General features: G+C 42.2%; 55 non-coding genes across 55 annotated transcripts; all 55 read left to right on the top strand.

The window, feature by feature from the left end:
• Positions 1 to 459: 459 nt before the first annotated feature.
• TRNAL-UAA (transfer RNA leucine (anticodon UAA)) lies at positions 460 to 543 on the top strand. The gene has a single exon. It is a non-coding gene; the product is annotated as a tRNA-Leu (tRNA).
• A 153-nt stretch (positions 544 to 696) lies between these two features.
• On the top strand, positions 697 to 780 carry TRNAL-UAA (transfer RNA leucine (anticodon UAA)). The gene has a single exon. It is a non-coding gene; the product is annotated as a tRNA-Leu (tRNA).
• Positions 781 to 932: 152 nt separating this feature from the next.
• On the top strand, positions 933 to 1,016 carry TRNAL-UAA (transfer RNA leucine (anticodon UAA)). Its single transcript has one exon. It is a non-coding gene; the product is annotated as a tRNA-Leu (tRNA).
• A 153-nt stretch (positions 1,017 to 1,169) lies between these two features.
• Positions 1,170 to 1,253, top strand: TRNAL-UAA (transfer RNA leucine (anticodon UAA)). Its single transcript has one exon. It is a non-coding gene; the product is annotated as a tRNA-Leu (tRNA).
• A 152-nt stretch (positions 1,254 to 1,405) lies between these two features.
• Positions 1,406 to 1,489, top strand: TRNAL-UAA (transfer RNA leucine (anticodon UAA)). Its single transcript has one exon. It is a non-coding gene; the product is annotated as a tRNA-Leu (tRNA).
• Positions 1,490 to 1,642: 153 nt separating this feature from the next.
• Positions 1,643 to 1,726, top strand: TRNAL-UAA (transfer RNA leucine (anticodon UAA)). Its single transcript has one exon. It is a non-coding gene; the product is annotated as a tRNA-Leu (tRNA).
• Positions 1,727 to 2,585: 859 nt separating this feature from the next.
• On the top strand, positions 2,586 to 2,669 carry TRNAL-UAA (transfer RNA leucine (anticodon UAA)). Its single transcript has one exon. It is a non-coding gene; the product is annotated as a tRNA-Leu (tRNA).
• Positions 2,670 to 3,764: 1,095 nt separating this feature from the next.
• On the top strand, positions 3,765 to 3,848 carry TRNAL-UAA (transfer RNA leucine (anticodon UAA)). The gene has a single exon. It is a non-coding gene; the product is annotated as a tRNA-Leu (tRNA).
• A 153-nt stretch (positions 3,849 to 4,001) lies between these two features.
• TRNAL-UAA (transfer RNA leucine (anticodon UAA)) lies at positions 4,002 to 4,085 on the top strand. Its single transcript has one exon. It is a non-coding gene; the product is annotated as a tRNA-Leu (tRNA).
• Positions 4,086 to 4,237: 152 nt separating this feature from the next.
• TRNAL-UAA (transfer RNA leucine (anticodon UAA)) lies at positions 4,238 to 4,321 on the top strand. Its single transcript has one exon. It is a non-coding gene; the product is annotated as a tRNA-Leu (tRNA).
• A 153-nt stretch (positions 4,322 to 4,474) lies between these two features.
• TRNAL-UAA (transfer RNA leucine (anticodon UAA)) lies at positions 4,475 to 4,558 on the top strand. The gene has a single exon. It is a non-coding gene; the product is annotated as a tRNA-Leu (tRNA).
• Positions 4,559 to 4,710: 152 nt separating this feature from the next.
• TRNAL-UAA (transfer RNA leucine (anticodon UAA)) lies at positions 4,711 to 4,794 on the top strand. The gene has a single exon. It is a non-coding gene; the product is annotated as a tRNA-Leu (tRNA).
• A 153-nt stretch (positions 4,795 to 4,947) lies between these two features.
• Positions 4,948 to 5,031, top strand: TRNAL-UAA (transfer RNA leucine (anticodon UAA)). Its single transcript has one exon. It is a non-coding gene; the product is annotated as a tRNA-Leu (tRNA).
• A 152-nt stretch (positions 5,032 to 5,183) lies between these two features.
• TRNAL-UAA (transfer RNA leucine (anticodon UAA)) lies at positions 5,184 to 5,267 on the top strand. Its single transcript has one exon. It is a non-coding gene; the product is annotated as a tRNA-Leu (tRNA).
• A 153-nt stretch (positions 5,268 to 5,420) lies between these two features.
• On the top strand, positions 5,421 to 5,504 carry TRNAL-UAA (transfer RNA leucine (anticodon UAA)). The gene has a single exon. It is a non-coding gene; the product is annotated as a tRNA-Leu (tRNA).
• Positions 5,505 to 5,655: 151 nt separating this feature from the next.
• TRNAL-UAA (transfer RNA leucine (anticodon UAA)) lies at positions 5,656 to 5,739 on the top strand. The gene has a single exon. It is a non-coding gene; the product is annotated as a tRNA-Leu (tRNA).
• A 152-nt stretch (positions 5,740 to 5,891) lies between these two features.
• On the top strand, positions 5,892 to 5,975 carry TRNAL-UAA (transfer RNA leucine (anticodon UAA)). Its single transcript has one exon. It is a non-coding gene; the product is annotated as a tRNA-Leu (tRNA).
• A 153-nt stretch (positions 5,976 to 6,128) lies between these two features.
• On the top strand, positions 6,129 to 6,212 carry TRNAL-UAA (transfer RNA leucine (anticodon UAA)). Its single transcript has one exon. It is a non-coding gene; the product is annotated as a tRNA-Leu (tRNA).
• Positions 6,213 to 6,601: 389 nt separating this feature from the next.
• Positions 6,602 to 6,685, top strand: TRNAL-UAA (transfer RNA leucine (anticodon UAA)). Its single transcript has one exon. It is a non-coding gene; the product is annotated as a tRNA-Leu (tRNA).
• Positions 6,686 to 6,838: 153 nt separating this feature from the next.
• Positions 6,839 to 6,922, top strand: TRNAL-UAA (transfer RNA leucine (anticodon UAA)). Its single transcript has one exon. It is a non-coding gene; the product is annotated as a tRNA-Leu (tRNA).
• Positions 6,923 to 7,547: 625 nt separating this feature from the next.
• On the top strand, positions 7,548 to 7,631 carry TRNAL-UAA (transfer RNA leucine (anticodon UAA)). Its single transcript has one exon. It is a non-coding gene; the product is annotated as a tRNA-Leu (tRNA).
• A 153-nt stretch (positions 7,632 to 7,784) lies between these two features.
• Positions 7,785 to 7,868, top strand: TRNAL-UAA (transfer RNA leucine (anticodon UAA)). Its single transcript has one exon. It is a non-coding gene; the product is annotated as a tRNA-Leu (tRNA).
• Positions 7,869 to 8,493: 625 nt separating this feature from the next.
• TRNAL-UAA (transfer RNA leucine (anticodon UAA)) lies at positions 8,494 to 8,577 on the top strand. Its single transcript has one exon. It is a non-coding gene; the product is annotated as a tRNA-Leu (tRNA).
• An 861-nt stretch (positions 8,578 to 9,438) lies between these two features.
• On the top strand, positions 9,439 to 9,522 carry TRNAL-UAA (transfer RNA leucine (anticodon UAA)). The gene has a single exon. It is a non-coding gene; the product is annotated as a tRNA-Leu (tRNA).
• A 152-nt stretch (positions 9,523 to 9,674) lies between these two features.
• TRNAL-UAA (transfer RNA leucine (anticodon UAA)) lies at positions 9,675 to 9,758 on the top strand. The gene has a single exon. It is a non-coding gene; the product is annotated as a tRNA-Leu (tRNA).
• A 153-nt stretch (positions 9,759 to 9,911) lies between these two features.
• Positions 9,912 to 9,995, top strand: TRNAL-UAA (transfer RNA leucine (anticodon UAA)). Its single transcript has one exon. It is a non-coding gene; the product is annotated as a tRNA-Leu (tRNA).
• A 151-nt stretch (positions 9,996 to 10,146) lies between these two features.
• Positions 10,147 to 10,230, top strand: TRNAL-UAA (transfer RNA leucine (anticodon UAA)). Its single transcript has one exon. It is a non-coding gene; the product is annotated as a tRNA-Leu (tRNA).
• A 152-nt stretch (positions 10,231 to 10,382) lies between these two features.
• Positions 10,383 to 10,466, top strand: TRNAL-UAA (transfer RNA leucine (anticodon UAA)). The gene has a single exon. It is a non-coding gene; the product is annotated as a tRNA-Leu (tRNA).
• Positions 10,467 to 10,619: 153 nt separating this feature from the next.
• On the top strand, positions 10,620 to 10,703 carry TRNAL-UAA (transfer RNA leucine (anticodon UAA)). Its single transcript has one exon. It is a non-coding gene; the product is annotated as a tRNA-Leu (tRNA).
• Positions 10,704 to 10,855: 152 nt separating this feature from the next.
• Positions 10,856 to 10,939, top strand: TRNAL-UAA (transfer RNA leucine (anticodon UAA)). The gene has a single exon. It is a non-coding gene; the product is annotated as a tRNA-Leu (tRNA).
• Positions 10,940 to 11,328: 389 nt separating this feature from the next.
• On the top strand, positions 11,329 to 11,412 carry TRNAL-UAA (transfer RNA leucine (anticodon UAA)). Its single transcript has one exon. It is a non-coding gene; the product is annotated as a tRNA-Leu (tRNA).
• Positions 11,413 to 11,565: 153 nt separating this feature from the next.
• Positions 11,566 to 11,649, top strand: TRNAL-UAA (transfer RNA leucine (anticodon UAA)). Its single transcript has one exon. It is a non-coding gene; the product is annotated as a tRNA-Leu (tRNA).
• A 625-nt stretch (positions 11,650 to 12,274) lies between these two features.
• Positions 12,275 to 12,358, top strand: TRNAL-UAA (transfer RNA leucine (anticodon UAA)). The gene has a single exon. It is a non-coding gene; the product is annotated as a tRNA-Leu (tRNA).
• A 152-nt stretch (positions 12,359 to 12,510) lies between these two features.
• On the top strand, positions 12,511 to 12,594 carry TRNAL-UAA (transfer RNA leucine (anticodon UAA)). Its single transcript has one exon. It is a non-coding gene; the product is annotated as a tRNA-Leu (tRNA).
• A 624-nt stretch (positions 12,595 to 13,218) lies between these two features.
• Positions 13,219 to 13,302, top strand: TRNAL-UAA (transfer RNA leucine (anticodon UAA)). The gene has a single exon. It is a non-coding gene; the product is annotated as a tRNA-Leu (tRNA).
• Positions 13,303 to 13,691: 389 nt separating this feature from the next.
• Positions 13,692 to 13,775, top strand: TRNAL-UAA (transfer RNA leucine (anticodon UAA)). The gene has a single exon. It is a non-coding gene; the product is annotated as a tRNA-Leu (tRNA).
• Positions 13,776 to 13,926: 151 nt separating this feature from the next.
• Positions 13,927 to 14,010, top strand: TRNAL-UAA (transfer RNA leucine (anticodon UAA)). The gene has a single exon. It is a non-coding gene; the product is annotated as a tRNA-Leu (tRNA).
• Positions 14,011 to 14,399: 389 nt separating this feature from the next.
• TRNAL-UAA (transfer RNA leucine (anticodon UAA)) lies at positions 14,400 to 14,483 on the top strand. The gene has a single exon. It is a non-coding gene; the product is annotated as a tRNA-Leu (tRNA).
• An 862-nt stretch (positions 14,484 to 15,345) lies between these two features.
• On the top strand, positions 15,346 to 15,429 carry TRNAL-UAA (transfer RNA leucine (anticodon UAA)). The gene has a single exon. It is a non-coding gene; the product is annotated as a tRNA-Leu (tRNA).
• Positions 15,430 to 15,582: 153 nt separating this feature from the next.
• On the top strand, positions 15,583 to 15,666 carry TRNAL-UAA (transfer RNA leucine (anticodon UAA)). Its single transcript has one exon. It is a non-coding gene; the product is annotated as a tRNA-Leu (tRNA).
• Positions 15,667 to 16,292: 626 nt separating this feature from the next.
• TRNAL-UAA (transfer RNA leucine (anticodon UAA)) lies at positions 16,293 to 16,376 on the top strand. The gene has a single exon. It is a non-coding gene; the product is annotated as a tRNA-Leu (tRNA).
• A 152-nt stretch (positions 16,377 to 16,528) lies between these two features.
• TRNAL-UAA (transfer RNA leucine (anticodon UAA)) lies at positions 16,529 to 16,612 on the top strand. Its single transcript has one exon. It is a non-coding gene; the product is annotated as a tRNA-Leu (tRNA).
• Positions 16,613 to 17,001: 389 nt separating this feature from the next.
• On the top strand, positions 17,002 to 17,085 carry TRNAL-UAA (transfer RNA leucine (anticodon UAA)). Its single transcript has one exon. It is a non-coding gene; the product is annotated as a tRNA-Leu (tRNA).
• Positions 17,086 to 17,238: 153 nt separating this feature from the next.
• TRNAL-UAA (transfer RNA leucine (anticodon UAA)) lies at positions 17,239 to 17,322 on the top strand. The gene has a single exon. It is a non-coding gene; the product is annotated as a tRNA-Leu (tRNA).
• Positions 17,323 to 17,948: 626 nt separating this feature from the next.
• Positions 17,949 to 18,032, top strand: TRNAL-UAA (transfer RNA leucine (anticodon UAA)). Its single transcript has one exon. It is a non-coding gene; the product is annotated as a tRNA-Leu (tRNA).
• A 152-nt stretch (positions 18,033 to 18,184) lies between these two features.
• Positions 18,185 to 18,268, top strand: TRNAL-UAA (transfer RNA leucine (anticodon UAA)). Its single transcript has one exon. It is a non-coding gene; the product is annotated as a tRNA-Leu (tRNA).
• Positions 18,269 to 18,657: 389 nt separating this feature from the next.
• On the top strand, positions 18,658 to 18,741 carry TRNAL-UAA (transfer RNA leucine (anticodon UAA)). Its single transcript has one exon. It is a non-coding gene; the product is annotated as a tRNA-Leu (tRNA).
• Positions 18,742 to 18,893: 152 nt separating this feature from the next.
• Positions 18,894 to 18,977, top strand: TRNAL-UAA (transfer RNA leucine (anticodon UAA)). The gene has a single exon. It is a non-coding gene; the product is annotated as a tRNA-Leu (tRNA).
• An 863-nt stretch (positions 18,978 to 19,840) lies between these two features.
• On the top strand, positions 19,841 to 19,924 carry TRNAL-UAA (transfer RNA leucine (anticodon UAA)). The gene has a single exon. It is a non-coding gene; the product is annotated as a tRNA-Leu (tRNA).
• A 388-nt stretch (positions 19,925 to 20,312) lies between these two features.
• TRNAL-UAA (transfer RNA leucine (anticodon UAA)) lies at positions 20,313 to 20,396 on the top strand. The gene has a single exon. It is a non-coding gene; the product is annotated as a tRNA-Leu (tRNA).
• A 152-nt stretch (positions 20,397 to 20,548) lies between these two features.
• On the top strand, positions 20,549 to 20,632 carry TRNAL-UAA (transfer RNA leucine (anticodon UAA)). Its single transcript has one exon. It is a non-coding gene; the product is annotated as a tRNA-Leu (tRNA).
• A 627-nt stretch (positions 20,633 to 21,259) lies between these two features.
• Positions 21,260 to 21,343, top strand: TRNAL-UAA (transfer RNA leucine (anticodon UAA)). Its single transcript has one exon. It is a non-coding gene; the product is annotated as a tRNA-Leu (tRNA).
• A 626-nt stretch (positions 21,344 to 21,969) lies between these two features.
• Positions 21,970 to 22,053, top strand: TRNAL-UAA (transfer RNA leucine (anticodon UAA)). The gene has a single exon. It is a non-coding gene; the product is annotated as a tRNA-Leu (tRNA).
• Positions 22,054 to 22,205: 152 nt separating this feature from the next.
• TRNAL-UAA (transfer RNA leucine (anticodon UAA)) lies at positions 22,206 to 22,289 on the top strand. The gene has a single exon. It is a non-coding gene; the product is annotated as a tRNA-Leu (tRNA).
• A 152-nt stretch (positions 22,290 to 22,441) lies between these two features.
• Positions 22,442 to 22,525, top strand: TRNAL-UAA (transfer RNA leucine (anticodon UAA)). Its single transcript has one exon. It is a non-coding gene; the product is annotated as a tRNA-Leu (tRNA).
• Positions 22,526 to 22,663: the final 138 nt, after the last annotated feature.

Genomic DNA, 22,663 nt, shown 5'->3' with positions numbered 1-22,663 from the left:
GCCGAGTGGTCTAAGGCGTCAGATTTAAGTTCGATTCCCCAAAGGGCTAGGGTTCGAACCCCACTTCTGACAGCGTATTGTTTCATTTTAATAACATGGATCTCATGATCAGAAAAGGCCTCTCTAGTATGGCAAAAAGTGAGTGGCTTTATGGAGCATAGAATTCCGAGTTATTTAGGGGTAGTACTATAGCTTCATTTTCAAGGAACACGTTAAAAAGCGTGTCAGGATGGCAGAGTGGGCTAAGGCGTCAGATTTAAACTCTGATCATCGTATGAGGGCGTGGGTTCGAACCCCACTTCTGACAATGAATTGTTTCATTTTAATAACATATATCTAATACTCAGGAAAGGCTTCTCTAGTATGGCAACAATTGAGTAATTTATTGAGCATAGAATTTCGAGAGGTTTTTCGGGGTGGTACTATAGCTGCATTTTCAAGGAAAACGCTTCAAAGCGTGTCAGGATGGCCGAGTGGTCTAAGGCGTCAGATATAAGCTCTGATCCTCGTATGAGGGCGTGGGTTCGAACCCCACTTCTGACAATGAATTGTTTCATTTTAATAACATGGATCTCATGGTCAGAAAAGGCCTCTCTAGTATGGCAAAAAGTGAGTGGCTTTATGGAGCATAGAATTCCGAGAGTTATTTAGGAGTGGTACTATAGCTTCATTTTCTAGGAAAACGTTTCTAAGCGTGTCAGGATGGCCGAGTGGTCTAAGGCGTCAGATTTAAGCTCTGATCCTCGTATGAGGGCGTGGGTTCGAACCCCACTTCTGACAATGAATTGTTTCATTTTAATAACATATATCTAATACTCAGGAAAGGCTTCTCTAGTATGGCAACAATTGAGTAATTTATTGAGCATAGAATTTCGAGAGGTTTTTCGGGGTGGTACTATAGCTGCATTTTCAAGGAAAACGCTTCAAAGCGTGTCAGGATGGCCGAGTGGTCTAAGGCGTCAGATATAAGCTCTGATCCTCGTATGAGGGCGTGGGTTCGAACCCCACTTCTGACAATGAATTGTTTCATTTTAATAACATGGATCTCATGGTCAGAAAAGGCCTCTCTAGTATGGCAAAAAGTGAGTGGCTTTATGGAGCATAGAATTCCGAGAGTTATTTAGGAGTGGTACTATAGCTTCATTTTCTAGGAAAACGTTTCAGAGCGTGTCAGGATGGCCGAGTGGTCTAAGGCGTCAGATTTAAGCTCTGATCCTCGTATGAGGGCGTGGGTTCGAACCCCACTTCTGACAATGAATTGTTTCATTTTAATAACATATATCTAATACTCAGGAAAGGCTTCTCTAGTATGGTAACAAGTGAGTGGTTTATTGAGCATAGAATTCATAGAGGTTTTAAGGGGTAGTACTATAGCTTCATTTTCAAGGAAAACGCTTCAAAGCGTGTCAGGATGGCCGAGTGGTCTAAGGCGTCAGATTTAAGCTCTGATCCTCGTATGAGGGCGTGGGTTCGAACCCCACTTCTGACAGCGAATTGTTTCATTTTAATAACACGTATCCCATGCTCAAGAAAGGCTTCTCTAATATGACAACAAGTGAGTGGCTTTATGGAGCATAGAATTCCGAGAGTTATTTAGGAGTGGTACTATAGCTTCATTTTCTAGGAAAACGTTTCAAAGCGTGTCAGGATGGCCGAGTGGTCTAAGGCGTCAGATTTAAGCTCTGATCCTCGTATGAGGGCGTGAGTTCGAACCCCACTTCTGACAATGATTTGTTTTACTTTACTAACATGTATCCCATGCTCACGAAAGGCTTCTCTAATATGACAACAAGTGGGTGGCTTTATGGAGCATAGAATTCCGAGAGTTATTTAGGAGTGGTACTATAGCTTCATTTTCTAGGAAAACGTTTCAAAGCGTGTCATCATGGCCGAGTGGTCTAAGGCGTCAGATTTAAGCTCTGATCCTCGTATGAGGGCGTGGGTTCGTACCCCACTTCTGCCAATGAATTGTTTCATTTTAAAAACATATGTCTAATACTCAGGAAAGGCTTCTCTAGTATGGAAACAATTGAGTAATTTATTGAGCATAGAATTCCGAGTTATTTAGGGGTAGTACTATAGCTTCATTTCAAGGAACACGTTAAAAAGCGTGTCAGGATGGCCGAGTGGTCTAAGGCGTCAGATTTAAGCTCTGATCCTCGTATGAGGGCTTGGGGTCGAACCCCACTTCTGACAATGATTTGTTTTACTTTACTATCATGTATCCCATGCTCACGAAAGGCTTCTCTAATATGACAACAAGTGAGTGGCTTTATGGAGCATAGAATTCCGAGAGTTATTTAGGGGTGGTACAATAGCTTCATTTTCCAGGAAAACGTGTAAAAGCGTGTCAGGATGGCCGAGTGGGCTAAGGCGTCAGATTTAAGCTCTGATCATCGTATGAGGGCGTGGGTTCGAACCCCACTTCTGACAATGAATTGTTTCATTTTAATAACATATATCTAATACTCAGGAAAGGCTTCTCTAGTATGGCAACAATTGAGTAATTTATTGAGCATAGAATTTCAAGAGGTTTTTCGGTGTGGTACTATAGCTGCATTTTCAAGGAAAACGCTTCAAAGCGTGTCAGGATGGCCGAGTGGTCTAAGGCGTCAGATTTAAGCTCTGATCCTCGTATGAGGGCGTGGGTTCGAACCCCACTTCTGACAATGAATTGTTTCATTTTAATAACATGGATCTCATGGTCAGAAAAGGCCTCTCTAGTATGGCAAAAAGTGAGTGGCTTTAAGGAGCATAGAATTCCGAGAGTTATTTAGGAGTGGTACTATAGCTTCATTTTCTAGGAAAACGTTTCAAAGCGTGTCAGGATGGCCGAGTGGTCTAAGGCGTCAGATTTAAGCGCTGATCCTCGTATGAGGGCGTGGGTTCGAACCCCACTTCTGACAATGAATTGTTTCATTTTAAAAACATATGTCTAATACTCAGGAAAGGCTTCTTTAGTATGGACACAATTGAGTAATTTATTGAGCATAGAATTCTGAGAGGTTTTTTGGGGTGGTACTATAGCTTCATTTTCAAGTAAAACGCTTCAAAGCGTGTCAGGATGGCCGAGTGGTCTAAGGCGTCAGATTTAAGTTCTGATCCTCGAATGAGGGCTTGGGTTCGAACCTGACTTCTGACAGCGAATTGTTTCATTTTAATAACATGGATCTCATGATCAGAAAAGGCCTCTCTAATATGGCAAAAAGTGAGTGGCTTTATGGAGCATAGAATTCCGAGAGGTTTTTCGGGGTGGTACTATAGCTACTATTCAAGGAAAACGTTTCAAAGCGTGTCAGGATGGCCGAGTGGTCTAAGGCGTCAGATTTAAGTTCGATTCCCCAAAGGACTAGGGTTCGAACCCCACTTCTGACAGCGTATTGTTTCATTTTAATAACATGGATCTCATGATCAGAAAAGGCCTCTCTAGTATGGCAAAAAGTGAGTGGCTTTATGGAGCATAGAATTCCGAGAGTTATTTAGGGGTAGTACTATAGCTTCATTTTCAAGGAACACGTTAAAAAGCGTGTCAGGATGGCCGAGTGGGCTAAGGCGTCAGATTTAAGCTCTGATCATCGTATGAGGGCGTGGGTTCGAACCCCACTTCTGACAATGAATTGTTTCATTTTAATAACATATATCTAATACTCAGGAAAGGCTTCTCTAGTATGGCAACAATTGAGTAATTTATTGAGCATAGAATTTCGAGAGGTTTTTCGGTGTGGTACTATAGCTGCATTTTCAAGGAAAACGCTTCAAAGCGTGTCAGGATGGCCGAGTGGTCTAAGGCGTCAGATATAAGCTCTGATCCTCGTATGAGGGCGTGGGTTCGAACCCCACTTCTGACAATGAATTGTTTCATTTTAATAACATGGATCTCATGGTCAGAAAAGGCCTCTCTACTATGGCAAAAAGTGAGTGGCTTTATGGAGCATAGAATTCCGAGAGTTATTTAGGAGTGGTACTATAGCTTCATTTTCTAGGAAAACGTTTCAAAGCGTGTCAGGATGGCCGAGTGGTCTAAGGCGTCAGATTTAAGCTCTGATCCTCGTATGAGGGCGTGGGTTCGAACCCCACTTCTGACAATGAATTGTTTCATTTTAATAACATATATCTAATACTCAGGAAAGGCTTCTCTAGTATGGCAACAATTGAGTAATTTATTGAGCATAGAATTTCGAGAGGTTTTTCGGGGTGGTACTATAGCTGCATTTTCAAGGAAAACGCTTCAAAGCGTGTCAGGATGGCCGAGTGGTCTAAGGCGTCAGATATAAGCTCTGATCCTCGTATGAGGGCGTGGGTTCGAACCCCACTTCTGACAATGAATTGTTTCATTTTAATAACATGGATCTCATGGTCAGAAAAGGCCTCTCTAGTATGGCAAAAAGTGAGTGGCTTTATGGAGCATAGAATTCCGAGAGTTATTTAGGAGTGGTACTATAGCTTCATTTTCTAGGAAAACGTTTCAAAGCGTGTCAGGATGGCCGAGTGGTCTAAGGCGTCAGATTTAAGCTCTGATTCTCGTATGAGGGCGTGGGTTCGAACCCCACTTCTGACAATGAATTGTTTCATTTTAATAACATATATCTAATACTCAGGAAAGGCTTCTCTAGTATGGTAACAAGTGAGTGGTTTATTGAGCATAGAATTCCGAGAGGTTTTAAGGGGTAGTACTATAGCTTCATTTTCAAGGAACACGTTAAAGAGCGTGTCAGGATGGCCGAGTGGTCTAAGGCGTCAGATTTAAGCTCTGATCCTCGTATGAGGGCGTGGGTTCGAACCCCACTTCGGACAATGATTTGTTTTACTTTACTAACATGTATCCCATGCTCACGAAAGGCTTCTCTAATATGACAACAAGTGAGTGGCTTTATGGAGCATAGAATTCCGAGAGTTATTTAGGGGTGGTACTATAGCTTCATTTTCCAGGAAAACGTTTAAAAGCGTGTCAGGATGGCCGAGTGGTCTAAGGCGTCAGATTTAAGCTCTGATCCTCGTATGAGGGCGTGAGTTCGAACCCCACTTCTGACAATGAATTGTTTCATTTTAAAAACATATATCTAATACTCAGGAAAGGCTTCTCTAGTATGGCAACAATTGGGTAATTTATTGAGCATAGAGTTTCGAGAGGGTTTTCGGGGTGGTACTATAGCTGCATTTTCACGGAAAACGCTTCAAAGCGTGTCAGGATGGCCGAGTGGTCTAAGGCGTCAGATTTAAGCTCTGATCCTCGTATGAGGGCGTGGGTTCGAACCCCACTTCTGACAGCGAATTGTTTCATTTTAATAACATGGATCTCATGATCAGAAAAGGCCTCTCAAGTATGGCAAAAAGTGAGTGGCTTTATGGAGCATAGAATTCCGAGAGTTATTTAGGGGTGGTACTATAGCTTCATTTTCAAGAAAAACGTTAAAAAGCGTGTCAGGGTGGCCGAGTGGTCTAAGGCGTCAGATTTAAGCTCTGATCCTCGTATGAGGGCGTGGGTTCGAACCCCACTTCTGACAACGATTTGTTTTACTTTACTAACACGTATCACATGCTCAAGAAAGGCTTCTCTAATATGACAACAAGTGAGTGGCTTTATGGAGCATAGAATTCCGAGTTATTTAGGAGTGGTACTATAGCTTCATTTTCTAGGAAAACGTTTCAAAGCGTGTCAGGATGGCCGAGTGGTCTAAGGCGTCAGATTTAAGCTCTGATCCTCGTATGAGGGCGTGGGTTCGAACCCCACTTCTGACAATGAATTGTTTCATTTTAATAACATATATCTAATACTCAGGAAAGGCTTCTCTAGTATGGCAGCAATTGAGTAATTTATAGAGCATAGAATTCCGAGAGGTTTTTCGGGGTGGTACTACAGCTTCATTTTCAAGGAAAACGCTTCAAAGCGTGTCAGGATGGCCGAGTGGTCTAAGGCGTCAGATTTAAGCTCTGATCCTCGTATGAGGGCGTGGGTTCGAACCCCACTTCTGACAATGAATTGTTTCATTTTAATAACATATATCTAATACTCAGGAAAGGCTTCTCTAGTATGGCAGCAAGTGAGTGGCTTTATGGAGCATAGAATTCCGAGAGTTATTTAGGAGTGGTACTATAGCTTCATTTTCTAGGAAAACGTTTCAAAGCGTGTCAGGATGGCCGAGTGGTCTAAGGCGTCAGATTTAAGCTCTGATCCTCGTATGAGGGCGTGGGTTCGAACCCCACTTCTGACAATGAATTGTTTCATTTTAATAACATATATCTAATACTCAGGAAAGGCTTCTCTAGTATGGCAGCAATTGAGTAATTTATTGAGCATAGAATTCCGAGAGGTTTTTCGGGGTGGTACTATAGCTTCATTTTCAAGGAAAACGTTAAAAAGCGTGTCAGGATGGCCGAGTGGTCTAAGGCGTCGGATTTAAGCTCTGATCATCGTATGAGGGATTGAGTTCGAACCCCACTTCTGACAACGATTTGTTTTACTTTACTAACACGTATCATATGCTCAAGAAAGGCTTCTCTAATATGACAACAAGTGAGTGGCTTTATGGAGCATAGAATTCCGAGAGTTATTTAGGAGTGGTACTATAGCTTCATTTTCTAGGAAAACGTTTCAAAGCGTGTCAGGATGGCCGAGTGGTCTAAGGCGTCAGATTTAAGCTCTGATCCTCGTATGAGGGCGTGGGTTCGAACCCCACTTCTGACAATGATTTGTTTTACTTTACTAACATGTATCCCATGCTCACGAAAGGCTTCTCTAATATGACAACAAGTGAGTGGCTTTATGGAGCATAGAATTCCGAGAGTTATTTAGGGGTGGTACTATAGCTTCATTTTCCAGGAAAACGTTTAAAAGCGTGTCAGGATGGCCGAGTGGTCTAAGGCGTCAGATTTAAGCTCTGATCCTCGTATGAGGGCGTGGGTTCGAACCCCACTTCTGACAATGAAATGTTTCATTTTAATAACATATATCTAATACTCAGGAAAGGCTTCTCTAGTATGGCAACAATTGAGTAATTTATTGAGCATAGAATTTCGAGAGGTTTTTCGGGGTGGTACTATAGCTTCTATTTCAAGGAAAACGCTTAAAAGCGTGTCAGGATGGACGAGTGGTCTAAGGCGTCAGATTTAAGTTCTGATCCTCGTATGAGGGCTTGGGTTCGGACCCCACTTCTGACAGCGAGTTGTTTCATTTTAATAACATGGATCTCATGATCAGAAAAGGCCTCTCTAGTATGGCAAAAAGTGAGTGGCTTTATGGAGCTAGAATTCCGAGAGTTATTTAGGGGTGGTACTTTAGCTTCATTTTCAAGGAAAACGTTAAAAAGCGTGTCAGGATGGCCGAGTGGTCTAAGGCGTCAGATTTAATCTCTGATCCTCGTATGAGGGATTGGGTTCGAACCCCACTTCTGACAACGATTTGTTTTACTTTACTAACACGTATCATATGCTCAAGAAAGGCTTCTCTAATATGACAACAAGTGAGTGGCTTTATGGAGCATAGAATTCCGAGAGTTATTTAGGAGTGGTACTATAGCTTCATTTTCTAGGAAAACGTTTCAAAGCGTGTCAGGATGGCCGAGTGGTCTAAGGCGTCAGATTTAAGCTCTGATCCTCGTATGAGGGCGTGGGTTCGAACCCCACTTCTGACAATGATTTGTTTTACTTTACTAACATGTATCCCATGCTCACGAAAGGCTTCTCTAATATGACAACAAGTGAGTGGCTTTATGGAGCATAGAATTCCGAGAGTTATTTAGGGGTGGTACTATAGCTTCATTTTCCAGGAAAACGTTTAAAAGCGTGTCAGGATGGCCGAGTGGTCTAAGGCGTCAGATTTAAGCTCTGATCCTCGTATGAGGGCGTGGGTTCGAACCCCACTTCTGACAATGAAATGTTTCATTTTAATAACATATATCTAATACTCAGGAAAGGCTTCTCTAGTATGGCAACAATTGAGTAATTTATTGAGCATAGAATTTCGAGAGGTTTTTCGGGGTGGTACTATAGCTTCTATTTCAAGGAAAACGCTTAAAAGCGTGTCAGGATGGACGAGTGGTCTAAGGCGTCAGATTTAAGTTCTGATCCTCGTATGAGGGCTTGGGTTCGGACCCCACTTCTGACAGCGAGTTGTTTCATTTTAATAACATGGATCTCATGATCAGAAAAGGCCTCTCTAGTATGGCAAAAAGTGAGTGGCTTTATGGAGCTAGAATTCCGAGAGTTATTTAGGGGTGGTACTTTAGCTTCATTTTCAAGGAAAACGTTAAAAAGCGTGTCAGGATGGCCGAGTGGTCTAAGGCGTCAGATTTAATCTCTGATCCTCGTATGAGGGATTGGGTTCGAACCCCACTTCTGACAACGATTTGTTTTACTTTACTAACACGTATCATATGCTCAAGAAAGGCTTCTCTAATATGACAACAAGTGAGTGGCTTTATGGAGCATAGAATTCCGAGAGTTATTTAGGAGTGGTACTATAGCTTCATTTTCTAGGAAAACGTTTCAAAGCGTGTCAGGATGGCCGAGTGGTCTAAGGCGTCAGATTTAAGCTCTGATCCTCGTATGAGGGCGTGGGTTCGAACCCCACTTCTGACAATGAATTGTTTCATTTTAATAACATATATCTAATACTCAGGAAAGGCTTCTCTAGTATGGCAGCAATTGAGTAATTTATTGAGCATAGAATTCCGAGAGGTTTATCGGGGGTGGTACTATAGCTTCATTTTCAAGGAAAACGTTAAAAAGCGTGTCAGGATGGCCGAGTGGTCTAAGGCGTCAGATTTAAGCACTGATCATCGTATGAGGGCGTGGGTTCGAACCCCACTTCTGACAATGAATTGTTTCATTTTAATAACATATATCTAATACTCAGGAAAGGCTTCTCTAGTATGGCAACAATTGAGTATTTTATTGAGCATAGAATTTCGAGAGGGTTTTCGGGGTGGTACTATAGCTGCATTTTCAAGGAAAACGCTTCAAAGCGTGTCAGGATGGCCGAGTGGTCTATGGCGTCAGATTTAAGCTCTGATCCTCGTATGAGGGCGTGGGTTCGAATCCCACTTCTTACAATGAATTGTTTCGTTTTAATAACATATATCTAATACTCAGGAAAGGCTTCTCTAGTATGGCAGCAATTGAGTAATTTATTGAGCATAGAATTCCGAGAGGTTTTTCGGGGTGGTACTATAGCTACTATTCAAGGAAAACGCTTCAAAGCGTGTCAGGATGGCCGAGTGGTCTAAGGCGTCAGATTTAAGTTCTGATCCTCGAATGAGGGCTAGGGTTCGAACCCCACTTCTGACAGCGAATTGTTTCATTTTAATAACATGGATCTCATGATCAGAAAAGGCCTCTCTAGTATGGCAAAAAGTGAGTGGCTTTATGGAGCATAGAATTCCGAGAGTTATTTAGGGGTGGTACTATAGCTTCATTTTCCAGGAAAACGTTTAAAAGCGTGTCAGGATGGCCGAGTGGTCTAAGGCGTCAGATTTAAGCTCTGATCCTCGTATGAGGGCGTGAGTTCGAACCCCACTTCTGACAATGAATTGTTTCATTTTAATAACATATATCTAATACTCAGGAAAGGCTTCTCTTGTATGGCAACAATTGAGTAATTTATTGAGCATAGAATTTCGAGAGGGTTTTCGGGCCGGTACTATAGCTGCATTTTCACGGAAAACGCTTCAAAGCGTGTCAGGATGGCCGAGTGGTCTAAGGCGTCAGATTTAAGCTCTGATCCTCGTATGAGGGCGTGGGTTCGAACCCCACTTCTGACAGCGAATTGTTTCATTTTAATAACATGGATCTCATGATCAGAAAAGGCCTCTCAAGTATGGCAAAAAGTGAGTGGCTTTATGGAGCATAGAATTCCGAGAGTTATTTAGGGGTGGTACTATAGCTTCATTTTCAAGAAAAACGTTAAGAAGCGTGTCAGGGTGGCCGAGTGGTCTAAGGCGTCAGATTTAAGCTCTGATCCTCGTATGAGGGCGTGGGTTCGAACCCCACTTCTGACAACGATTTGTTTTACTTTACTAACACGTATCACATGCTCAAGAAAGGCTTCTCTAATATGACAACAAGTGAGTGGCTTTATGGAGCATAGAATTCCGAGTTATTTAGGAGTGGTACTATAGCTTCATTTTCTAGGAAAACGTTTCAAAGCGTGTCAGGATGGCCGAGTGGTCTAAGGCGTCAGATTTAAGCTCTGATCCTCGTATGAGGGCGTGGGTTCGAACCCCACTTCTGACAATGAATTGTTTCATTTTAATAACATATATCTAATACTCAGGAAAGGCTTCTCTAGTATGGCAGCAATTGAGTAATTTATAGAGCATAGAATTCCGAGAGGTTTTTCGGGGTGGTACTACAGCTTCATTTTCAAGGAAAACGCTTCAAAGCGTGTCAAAATGGCCGAGTGGTCTAAGGCGTCAGATTTAAGCTCTGATCCTCGTATGAGGGCGTGGGTTCGAACCCCACTTCTGACAATGAATTGTTTCATTTTAATAACATATATCTAATACTCAGGAAAGGCTTCTCTAGTATGGCAGCAAGTGAGTGGCTTTATGGAGCATAGAATTCCGAGAGTTATTTAGGAGTGGTACTATAGCTTCATTTTCTAGGAAAACGTTTCAAAGCGTGTCAGGATGGCCGAGTGGTCTAAGGCGTCAGATTTAAGCTCTGATCCTCGTATGAGGGCGTGGGTTCGAACCCCACTTCTGACAATGAATTGTTTCATTTTAATAACATATATCTAATACTCAGGAAAGGCTTCTCTAGTATGGCAGCAATTGAGTAATTTATTGAGCATAGAATTCCGAGAGGTTTTTCGGGGTGGTACTATAGGTTCATTTTCCAGGAAAACGTTTAAAAGCGTGTCAGGATGGCCGAGTGGTTTAAGGCGTCAGATTTAAGCTCTGATCCTCGTATGAGGGCGTGGGTTCGAACCCCACTTCTGACAATGAATTGTTTCATTTTAATAACATATATCTAATACTCAGGAAAGGCTTCTCTAGTATGGCAGCAATTGAGTAATTTATTGAGCATAGAATTCCGAGAGGTTTTTCGGGGTGGTACTATAGCTTCATTTTCAAGGAAAACGTTAAAAAGCGTGTCAGGATGGCCGAGTGGTCTAAGGCGTCGGATTTAAGCTCTGATCATCGTATGAGGGATTGAGTTCGAACCCCACTTCTGACAACGATTTGTTTTACTTTACTAACACGTATCATATGCTCAAGAAAGGCTTCTCTAATATGACAACAAGTGAGTGGCTTTATGGAGCATAGAATTCCGAGAGTTATTTAGGAGTGGTACTATAGCTTCATTTTCTAGGAAAACGTTTCAAAGCGTGTCAGGATGGCCGAGTGGTCTAAGGCGTCAGATTTAAGCTCTGATCCTCGTATGAGGGCGTGGGTTCGAACCCCACTTCTGACAATGATTTGTTTTACTTTACTAACATGTATCCCATGCTCACGAAAGGCTTCTCTAATATGACAACAAGTGAGTGGCTTTATGGAGCATAGAATTCCGAGAGTTATTTAGGGGTGGTACTATAGCTTCATTTTCCAGGAAAACGTTTAAAAGCGTGTCAGGATGGCCGAGTGGTCTAAGGCGTCAGATTTAAGCTCTGATCCTCGTATGAGGGCGTGGGTTCGAACCCCACTTCTGACAATGAAATGTTTCATTTTAATAACATATATCTAATACTCAGGAAAGGCTTCTCTAGTATGGCAACAATTGAGTAATTTATTGAGCATAGAATTTCGAGAGGTTTTTCGGGGTGGTACTATAGCTTCTATTTCAAGGAAAACGCTTAAAAGCGTGTCAGGATGGACGAGTGGTCTAAGGCGTCAGATTTAAGTTCTGATCCTCGTATGAGGGCTTGGGTTCGGACCCCACTTCTGACAGCGAGTTGTTTCATTTTAATAACATGGATCTCATGATCAGAAAAGGCCTCTCTAGTATGGCAAAAAGTGAGTGGCTTTATGGAGCTAGAATTCCGAGAGTTATTTAGGGGTGGTACTTTAGCTTCATTTTCAAGGAAAACGTTAAAAAGCGTGTCAGGATGGCCGAGTGGTCTAAGGCGTCAGATTTAATCTCTGATCCTCGTATGAGGGATTGGGTTCGAACCCCACTTCTGACAACGATTTGTTTTACTTTACTAACACGTATCATATGCTCAAGAAAGGCTTCTCTAATATGACAACAAGTGAGTGGCTTTATGGAGCATAGAATTCCGAGAGTTATTTAGGAGTGGTACTATAGCTTCATTTTCTAGGAAAACGTTTCAAAGCGTGTCAGGATGGCCGAGTGGTCTAAGGCGTCAGATTTAAGCTCTGATCCTCGTATGAGGGCGTGGGTTCGAACCCCTCTTCTGACAATGAATTGTTTCATTTTAATAACATATATCTAATACTCAGGAAAGGCTTCTCTAGTATGGCAGCAATTGAGTAATTTATTGAGCATAGAATTCCGAGAGGTTTATCGGGGTGGTACTATAGCTTCATTTTCAAGGAAAACGTTAAAAAGCGTGTCAGGATGGCCGAGTGGTCTAAGGCGTCAGATTTAAGCTCTGATCATCGTATGAGGGCGTGGGTTCGAACCCCACTTCTGACAATGAATTGTTTCATTTTAATAACATATATCTAATACTCAGGAAAGGCTTCTCTAGTATGGCAACAATTGAGTATTTTATTGAGCATAGAATTTCGAGAGGGTTTTCGGGGTGGTACTATAGCTGCATTTTCAAGGAAAACGCTTCAAAGCGTGTCAGGATGGCCGAGTGGTCTATGGCGTCAGATTTAAGCTCTGATCCTCGTATGAGGGCGTGGGTTCGAATCCCACTTCTTACAATGAATTGTTTCGTTTTAATAACATATATCTAATACTCAGGAAAGGCTTCTCTAGTATGGCAGCAATTGAGTAATTTATTGAGCATAGAATTCCGAGAGGTTTTTCGGGGTGGTACTATAGCTACTATTCAAGGAAAACGCTTCAAAGCGTGTCAGGATGGCCGAGTGGTCTAAGGCGTCAGATTTAAGTTCTGATCCTCGAATGAGGGCTAGGGTTCGAACCCCACTTCTGACAGCGAATTGTTTCATTTTAATAACATGGATCTCATGATCAGAAAAGGCCTCTCTAGTATGGCAAAAAGTGAGTGGCTTTATGGAGCATAGAATTCCGAGAGTTATTTAGGGGTGGTACTATAGCTTCATTTTCCAGGAAAACGTTTAAAAGCGTGTCAGGATGGCCGAGTGGTCTAAGGCGTCAGATTTAAGCTCTGATCCTCGTATGAGGGCGTGAGTTCGAACCCCACTTCTGACAATGAATTGTTTCATTTTAATAACATATATCTAATACTCAGGAAAGGCTTCTCTTGTATGGCAACAATTGAGTAATTTATTGAGCATAGAATTTCGAGAGGGTTTTCGGGCCGGTACTATAGCTGCATTTTCACGGAAAACGCTTCAAAGCGTGTCAGGATGGCCGAGTGGTCTAAGGCGTCAGATTTAAGCTCTGATCCTCGTATGAGGGCGTGGGTTCGAACCCCACTTCTTACAGCGAATTGTTTCATTTTAATAACATGGATCTCATGATCAGAAAAGGCCTCTCTAGTATGGCAAAAAGTGAGTGGCTTTATGGAGCATAGAATTCCGAGAGTTATTTAGGGGTGGTACTATAGCTTCATTTTCAAGGAAAACGTTAAAAAGCGTGTCAGGGTGGCCGAGTGGTCTAAGGCGTCAGATTTAAGCTCTGATCCTCGTATGAGGGCGTGGGTTCGAACCCCACTTCTGACAACGATTTGTTTTACTTTACTAACACGTATCCCATGCTCAAGAAAGGCTTCTCTAATATGACAACAAGTGAGTGGCCTTATGGAGCATAGAATTCCGAGTTATTTAGGAGTGGTACTATAGCTTCATTTTCTAGGAAAACGTTTCAAAGCGTGTCAGGATGGCCGAGTGGTCTAAGGCGTCAGATTTAAGCTCTGATCCTCGTATGAGGGCGTGGGTTCGAACCCCACTTCTGACAATGAATTGTTTCATTTTAATAACATATATCTAATACTCAGGAAAGGCTTCTCTAGTATGGCAGCAATTGAGTAATTTATAGAGCATAGAATTCCGAGAGGTTTTTCGGGGTGGTACTACAGCTTCATTTTCAAGGAAAACGCTTCAAAGCGTGTCAGGATGGCCGAGTGGTCTAAGGCGTCAGATTTAAGTTCTGATCCTCGAATGAGGGCTAGGGTTCGAACCCCACTTCTGACAGCGAATTGTTTCATTTTAATAACATGGATCTCATGATCAGAAAAGGCCTCTCTAGTATGGCAAAAAGTGAGTGGCTTTATGGAGCATAGAATTCCGAGAGTTATTTAGGGGTGGTACTATAGCTTCATTTTCCAGGAAAACGTTTAAAAGCGTGTCAGGATGGCCGAGTGGTCTAAGGCGTCAGATTTAAGCTCTGATCCTCGTATGAGGGCGTGAGTTCGAACCCCACTTCTGACAATGAATTGTTTCATTTTAATAACATATATCTAATACTCAGGAAAGGCTTCTCTTGTATGGCAACAATTGAGTAATTTATTGAGCATAGAATTTCGAGAGGGTTTTCGGGCCGGTACTATAGCTGCATTTTCACGGAAAACGCTTCAAAGCGTGTCAGGATGGCCGAGTGGTCTAAGGCGTCAGATTTAAGCTCTGATCCTCGTATGAGGGCTTGGGTTCGGACCCCACTTCTGACAGCGAGTTGTTTCATTTTAATAACATGGATCTCATGATCAGAAAAGGCCTCTCTAGTATGGCAAAAAGTGAGTGGCTTTATGGAGCATAGAATTCCGAGAGTTATTTAGGGGTGGTACTTTAGCTTCATTTTCAAGGAAAACGTTAAAAAGCGTGTCAGGATGGCCGAGTGGTCTAAGGCGTCAGATTTAAGCTCTGATCCTCGTATGAGGGATTGGGTTCGAACCCCACTTCTGACAACGATTTGTTTTACTTTACTAACACGTATCATATGCTCAAGAAAGGCTTCTCTAATATGACAACAAGTGAGTGGCTTTATGGAGCATAGAATTCCGAGAGTTATTTAGGAGTGGTACTATAGCTTCATTTTCTAGGAAAACGTTTCAAAGCGTGTCAGGATGGCCGAGTGGTCTAAGGCGTCAGATTTAAGTTCTGATCCTCGTATGAGGGCTTGGGTTCGGACCCCACTTCTGACACCGAGTTGTTTCATTTTAATAACATGGATCTCATGATCAGAAAAGGCCTCTCTAGTATGGCAAAAAGTGAGTGGCTTTATGGAGCATAGAATTCCGAGAGTTATTTAGGGGTGGTACTATAGCTTCATTTCAAGGAAAACGTTTAAAAGCGTGTCAGGATGGCCGAGTGGTCTAAGGCGTCAGACTTAAGCTCTGATACTCGTATGAGGGCGTGGGTTCGAACCCCACTTCTGACAATGAATTGTTTCATTTTAATAACATATATCTAATACTCAGGAAAGGCTTCTCTAGTATGGCAACAAGTGAGTGGCTTTATGGAGCATAGAATTCCGAGAGTTATTTAGGAGTGGTACTATAGCTTCATTTTCTAGGAAAACGTTTCAAAGCGTGTCAGGATGGCCGAGTGGTCTAAGGCGTCAGATTTAAGCTCTGATCCTCGTATGAGGGCGTGGGTTCGAACCCCACTTCTGACAATGAATTGTTTCATTTTAATAACATATATCTAATACTCAGGAAAGGCTTCTCTAGTATGGCAACAATTGAGTAATTTATTGAGCATAGAATTTCGAGAGGTTTTTCGGGGTGGTACTATAGCTTCTATTTCAAGGAAAACGCTTAAAAGCGTGTCAGGATGGCCGAGTGGTCTAAGGCGTCAGATTTAAGTTCTGATCCTCGTATGAGGGCTTGGGTTCGGACCCCACTTCTGACAGCGAGTTGTTTCATTTTAATAACATGGATCTCATGATCAGAAAAGGCCTCTCTAGTATGGCAAAAAGTGAGTGGCTTTATGGAGCATAGAATTCCGAGAGTTATTTAGGGGTGGTACTTTAGCTTCATTTTCAAGGAAAACGTTAAAAAGCGTGTCAGGATGGCCGAGTGGTCTAAGGCGTCAGATTTAAGCTCTGATCCTCGTATGAGGGATTGGGTTCAAACCCCACTTCTGACAACGATTTGTTTTACTTTACTAACACGTATCATATGCTCAAGAAAGGCTTCTCTAATATGACAACAAGTGAGTGGCTTTATGGAGCATAGAATTCCGAGAGTTATTTAGGAGTGGTACTATAGCTTCATTTTCTAGGAAAACGTTTCAAAGCGTGTCAGGATGGCCGAGTGGTCTAAGGCGTCAGATTTAAGCTCTGATCCTCGTATGAGGGCGTGGGTTCGAACCCCACTTCTGACAATGAATTGTTTCATTTTAATAACATATATCTAATACTCAGGAAAGGCTTCTCTAGTATGGCAGCAATTGAGTAATTTATTGAGCATAGAATTCCGAGAGGTTTTTCGGGGTGGTACTATAGCTTCATTTTCCAGGAAAACGTTTAAAAGCGTGTCAGGATGGCCGAGTGGTTTAAGGCGTCAGATTTAAGCTCTGATCCTCGTATGAGGGCGTGGGTTCGAACCCCACTTCTGACAATGAATTGTTTCAATTTAATAACATATATCTAATACTCAGGAAAGGCTTCTCTAGTATGGCAGCAATTGAGTAATTTATTGAGCATAGAATTCCGAGAGGTTTTTCGGGGTGGTACTATAGCTTCATTTTCAAGGAAAACGTTAAAAAGCGTGTCAGGATGGCCGAGTGGTCTAAGGCGTCAGATTTAAGCTCTGATCATCGTATGAGGGATTGGGTTCGAACCCCACTTCTGACAACGATTTGTTTTACTTTACTAACACGTATCATATGCTCAAGAAAGGCTTCTCTAATATGACAACAAGTGAGTGGCTTTATGGAGCATAGAATTCCGAGAGTTATTTAGGAGTGGTACTATAGCTTCATTTTCTAGGAAAACGTTTCAAAGCGTGTCAGGATGGCCGAGTGGTCTAAGGCGTCAGATTTAAGCTCTGATCCTCGTATGAGGGCGTGGGTTCGAACCCCACTTCTGGCAATGATTTGTTTTACTTTACTAACATGTATCCCATGCTCACGAAAGGCTTCTCTAATATGACAACAAGTGAGTGGCTTTATGGAGCATAGAATTCCGAGAGTTATTTAGGGGTGGTACTATAGCTTCATTTTCTAGGAAAACGTTTCAAAGCGTGTCAGGATGGCCGAGTGGTCTAAGGCGTCAGATTTAAGCTCTGATCCTCGTATGAGGGCGTGGGTTCGAACCCCACTTCTGACAATGAATTGTTTCATTTTAATAACATATATCTAATACTCAGGAAAGGCTTCTCTAGTATGGCAACAATTGAGTAATTTATTGAGCATAGAATTTCGAGAGGTTTTTCGGGGTGGTACTATAGCTTCTATTTCAAGCAAAACGCTTAAAAGCGTGTCAGGATGGCCGAGTGGTCTAAGGCGTCAGATTTAAGTTCTGATCCTCGTATGAGGGCTTGGGTTCGGACCCCACTTCTGACAGCGAGTTGTTTCATTTTAATAACATGGATCTCATGATCAGAAAAGGCCTCTCTAGTATGGCAAAAAGTGAGTGGCTTTATGGAGCATAGAATTCCGAGAGTTATTTAGGGGTGGTACTTTAGCTTCATTTTCAAGGAAAACGTTAAAAAGCGTGTCAGGATGGCCGAGTGGTCTAAGGCGTCAGATTTAAGCTCTGATCCTCGTATGAGGGATTGGGTTCAAACCCCACTTCTGACAACGATTTGTTTTACTTTACTAACACGTATCATATGCTCAAGAAAGGCTTCTCTAATATGACAACAAGTGAGTGGCTTTATGAAGCATAGAATTCCGAGAGTTATTTAGGAGTGGTACTATAGCTTCATTTTCTAGGAAAACGTTTCAAAGCGTGTCAGGATGGCCGAGTGGTCTAAGGCGTCAGATTTAAGCTCTGATCCTCGTATGAGGGCGTGGGTTCGAACCCCACTTCTGACAATGAATTGTTTCATTTTAATAACATATATCTAATACTCAGGAAAGGCTTCTCTAGTATGGCAGCAATTGAGTAATTTATTGAGCATAGAATTCCGAGAGGTTTTTCGGGGTGGTACTATAGCTTCATTTTCCAGGAAAACGTTTAAAAGCGTGTCAGGATGGCCGAGTGGTTTAAGGCGTCAGATTTAAGCTCTGATCCTCGTATGAGGGCGTGGGTTCGAACCCCACTTCTGACAATGAATTGTTTCAATTTAATAACATATATCTAATACTCAGGAAAGGCTTCTCTAGTATGGCAGCAATTGAGTAATTTATTGAGCATAGAATTCCGAGAGGTTTTTCGGGGTGGTACTATAGCTTCATTTTCAAGGAAAACGTTAAAAAGCGTGTCAGGATGGCCGAGTGGTCTAAGGCGTCAGATTTAAGCTCTGATCATCGTATGAGGGATTGGGTTCGAACCCCACTTCTGACAACGATTTGTTTTACTTTACTAACACGTATCATATGCTCAAGAAAGGCTTCTCTAATATGACAACAAGTGAGTGGCTTTATGGAGCATAGAATTCCGAGAGTTATTTAGGAGTGGTACTATAGCTTCATTTTCTAGGAAAACGTTTCAAAGCGTGTCAGGATGGCCGAGTGGTCTAAGGCGTCAGATTTAAGCTCTGATCCTCGTATGAGGGCGTGGGTTCGAACCCCACTTCTGGCAATGATTTGTTTTACTTTACTAACATGTATCCCATGCTCACGAAAGGCTTCTCTAATATGACAACAAGTGAGTGGCTTTATGGAGCATAGAATTCCGAGAGTTATTTAGGGGTGGTACTATAGCTTCATTTCAAGGAAAACGTTTAAAAGCGTGTCAGGATGGCCGAGTGGTCTAAGGCGTCAGATTTAAGCTCTGATCCTCGTATGAGGGCGTGGGTTCGAACCCCACTTCTGACAATGAATTGTTTCATTTTAATAACATATATCTAATACTCAGGAAAGGCTTCTCTAGTATGGCAACAAGTGAGTGGCTTTATGGAGCATAGAATTCCGAGAGTTATTTAGGAGTGGTACTATAGCTTCATTTTCTAGGAAAACGTTTCAAAGCGTGTCAGGATGGCCGAGTGGTCTAAGGCATCAGATTTAAGTTCTGATCCTCGTATGAGGGCTTGGGTTCGGACCCCACTTCTGACAGCGAGTTGTTTCATTTTAATAACATGGATCTCATGATCAGAAAAGGCCTCTCTAGTATGGCAAAAAGTGAGTGGCTTTATGGAGCATAGAATTCCGAGAGTTATTTAGGGGTGGTACTTTAGCTTCATTTTCAAGGAAAACGTTAAAAAGCGTGTCAGGATGGCCGAGTGGTCTAAGGCGTCAGATTTAAGCTCTGATCCTCGTATGAGGGATTGGGTTTAAACCCCACTTCTGACAACGATTTGTTTTACTTTACTAACACGTATCATATGCTCAAGAAAGGCTTCTCTAATATGACAACAAGTGAGTGGCTTTATGGAGCATAGAGTTCCGAGAGTTATTTAGGAGTGGTACTATAGCTTCATTTTCTAGGAAAACGTTTCAAAGCGTGTCAGGATGGCCGTGTGGTCTAAGGCGCCAGATTTAAGCTCTGATCCTCGTATGAGGGCGTGGGTTCGAACCCCACTTCTGACAATGAATTGTTTCATTTTAATAACATATATCTAATACTCAGGAAAGGCTTCTCTAGTATGGCAGCAATTGAGTAATTTATTGAGCATAGAATTCCGAGAGGTTTTTCGGGGTGGTACTATAGCTTCATTTTCCAGGAAAACGTTTAAAAGCGTGTCAGGATGGCCGAGTGGTTTAAGGCGTCAGATTTAAGCTCTGATCCTCGTATGAGGGCGTGGGTTCGAACCCCACTTCTGACAATGAATTGTTTCAATTTAATAACATATATCTAATACTCAGGAAAGGCTTCTCTAGTATGGCAGCAATTGAGTAATTTATTGAGCATAGAATTCCGAGAGGTTTTTCGGGGTGGTACTATAGCTTCTTTTCAAGGAAAACGTTAAAAAGCGTGTCAGGATGGCCGAGTGGTCTAAGGCGTCAGATTTAAGCTCTGATCATCGTATGAGGGATTGGGTTCGAACCCCACTTCTGACAACGATTTGTTTTACTTTACTAACACGTATCATATGCTCAAGAAAGGCTTCTCTAATATGACAACAAGTGAGTGGCTTTATGGAGCATAGAATTCCGAGAGTTATTTAGGAGTGGTACTATAGCTTCATTTTCTAGGAAAACGTTTCAAAGCGTGTCAGGATGGCCGAGTGGTCTAAGGCGTCAGATTTAAGCTCTGATCCTCGTATGAGGGCGTGGGTTCGAACCCCACTTCTGACAATGATTTGTTTTACTTTACTAACATGTATCCCATGCTCACGAAAGGCTTCTCTAATATGACAACAAGTGAGTGGCTTTATGGAGCATAGAATTCCGAGAGTTATTTAGGGGTGGTACTATAGCTTCATTTCAAGGAAAACTTTTAAAAGCGTGTCAGGATGGCCGAGTGGTCTAAGGCGTCAGATTTAAGCTCTGATCCTCGTATGAGGGCGTGGGTTCGAACCCCACTTCTGACAATGAATTGTTTCATTTTAATAACATATATCTAATACTCAGGAAAGGCTTCTCTAGTATGGCAACAAGTGAGTGGCTTTATGGAGCATAGAATTCCGAGAGTTATTTAGGAGTGGTACTATAGCTTCATTTTCTAGGAAAACGTTTCAAAGCGTGTCAGGATGGCCGAGTGGTCTAAGGCGTCAGATTTAAGTTCTGATCCTCGTATGAGGGCTTGGGTTCGGACCCCACTTCTGACAGCGAGTTGTTTCATTTTAATAACATGGATCTCATGATCAGAAAAGGCCTCTCTAGTATGGCAAAAAGTGAGTGGCTTTATGGAGCATAGAATTCCGAGAGTTATTTAGGGGTGGTACTTTAGCTTCATTTTCAAGGAAAACGTTAAAAAGCGTGTCAGGATGGCCGAGTGGTCTAAGGCGTCAGATTTAAGCTCTGATCCTCGTATGAGGGATTGGGTTCAAACCTTACTTCTGACAACGATTTGTTTTACTTTACTAACACGTATCATATGCTCAAGAAAGGCTTCTCTAATATGACAACAAGTGAGTGGCTTTATGGAGCATAGAATTCCGAGAGTTATTTAGGAGTGGTACTATAGCTTCATTTTCTAGGAAAACGTTTCAAAGCGTGTCAGGATGGCCGAGTGGTCTAAGGCGTCAGATTTAAGCTCTGATCCTCGTATGAGGGCGTGGGTTCGAACCCCACTTCTGACAATGATTTGTTTTACTTTACTAACATGTATCCCATGCTCACGAAAGGCTTCTCTAATATGACAACAAGTGAGTGGCTTTATGGAGCATAGAATTCCGAGAGTTATTTAGGGGTGGTACTATAGCTTCATTTTCCAGGAAAACGTTTAAGAGCGTGTCAGGACGGCCGAGTGGTCTAAGGCGTCAGATTTAAGCTCTGATCCTCGTATGAGGGCGTGGGTTCGAACCCCACTTCGGACAATGATTTGTTTTACTTTACTAACATGTATCCCATGCTCACGAAAGGCTTCTCTAATATGACAACAAGTGAGTGGCTTTATGGAGCATAGAATTCCGAGAGTTATTTAGGGGTGGTACTATAGCTTCATTTTCCAGGAAAACGTTTAAGAGCGTGTCAGGACGGCCGAGTGGTCTAAGGCGTCAGATTTAAGCTCTGATCCTCGTATGAGGGCGTGGGTTAGAACCCCACTTCTGACAATGAATTGTTTCATTTTAATAACATATATCTAATACTCAGGAAAGGCTTCTCTAGTATGGCAACAATTGAGTAATTTATTGAGCATAGAATTTCGAGAGGGTTTTCGGGGTGGTACTATAGCTGCATTTTCAAGGAAAACTCTTCAAAGCGTGTCAGGATGGCCGAGTGGTCTAAGGCGTCAGATTTAAGCTCTGATCCTCGTATGAGGGCGTGGGTTCGAACCCCACTTCTGACAGCGAATTGTTTCATTTTAATAACATGGATCTCATGATCAGAAAAGGCTTCTCTAGTATGGCAACAATTGAGTAATTTATTGAGCATAGAATTCCGAGAGTTATTTAGGAGTGGTACTATAGCTTCATTTTCTAGGAAAACGTTTCAAAGCGTGTCAGGATGGCCGAGTGGTCTAAGGCGTCAGATTTAAGCTCTGATCCTCGTATGAGGGCGTGGGTTCGAACCCCACTTCTGACAATGAATTGTTTCATTTTAATAACATATATCTAATACTCAGGAAAGGCTTCTCTAGTATGGCAACAATTGAGTAATTTATTGAGCATAGAATTCCGAGAGTTATTAAGGAGTGGTACTATAGCTTCATTTTCTAGGAAAACGTTTCAAAGCGTGTCAGGATGGCCGAGCGGTCTAAGGCGTCAGATTTAAGCTCTGATCCTCGTATGAGGGCGTGGGTTCGAACCCCACTTCTGACAATGAATTGTTTCATTTTAATAACATGGATCTAATGGTCAGAAAAGGCCTCTCTAGTATGGCAAAAAGTGAGTGGCTTTATGGAGCATAGATTTCCGAGAGTTATTTCGGGGTGGTACTATAGCTTCTTTTTCAAGGAA

Source organism: Phalangium opilio, unplaced genomic scaffold (genome assembly GCF_054372755.1).
Source record: "Phalangium opilio isolate 3A_F unplaced genomic scaffold, DU_Popi_V2 ptg000091l_1, whole genome shotgun sequence".
Taxonomy (NCBI): Eukaryota; Metazoa; Arthropoda; class Arachnida; order Opiliones; family Phalangiidae; genus Phalangium; species Phalangium opilio.
The sequence above is the reverse complement of the archived record's forward strand: the minus strand, read 5'-3'. Positions and strand labels throughout refer to the sequence as shown.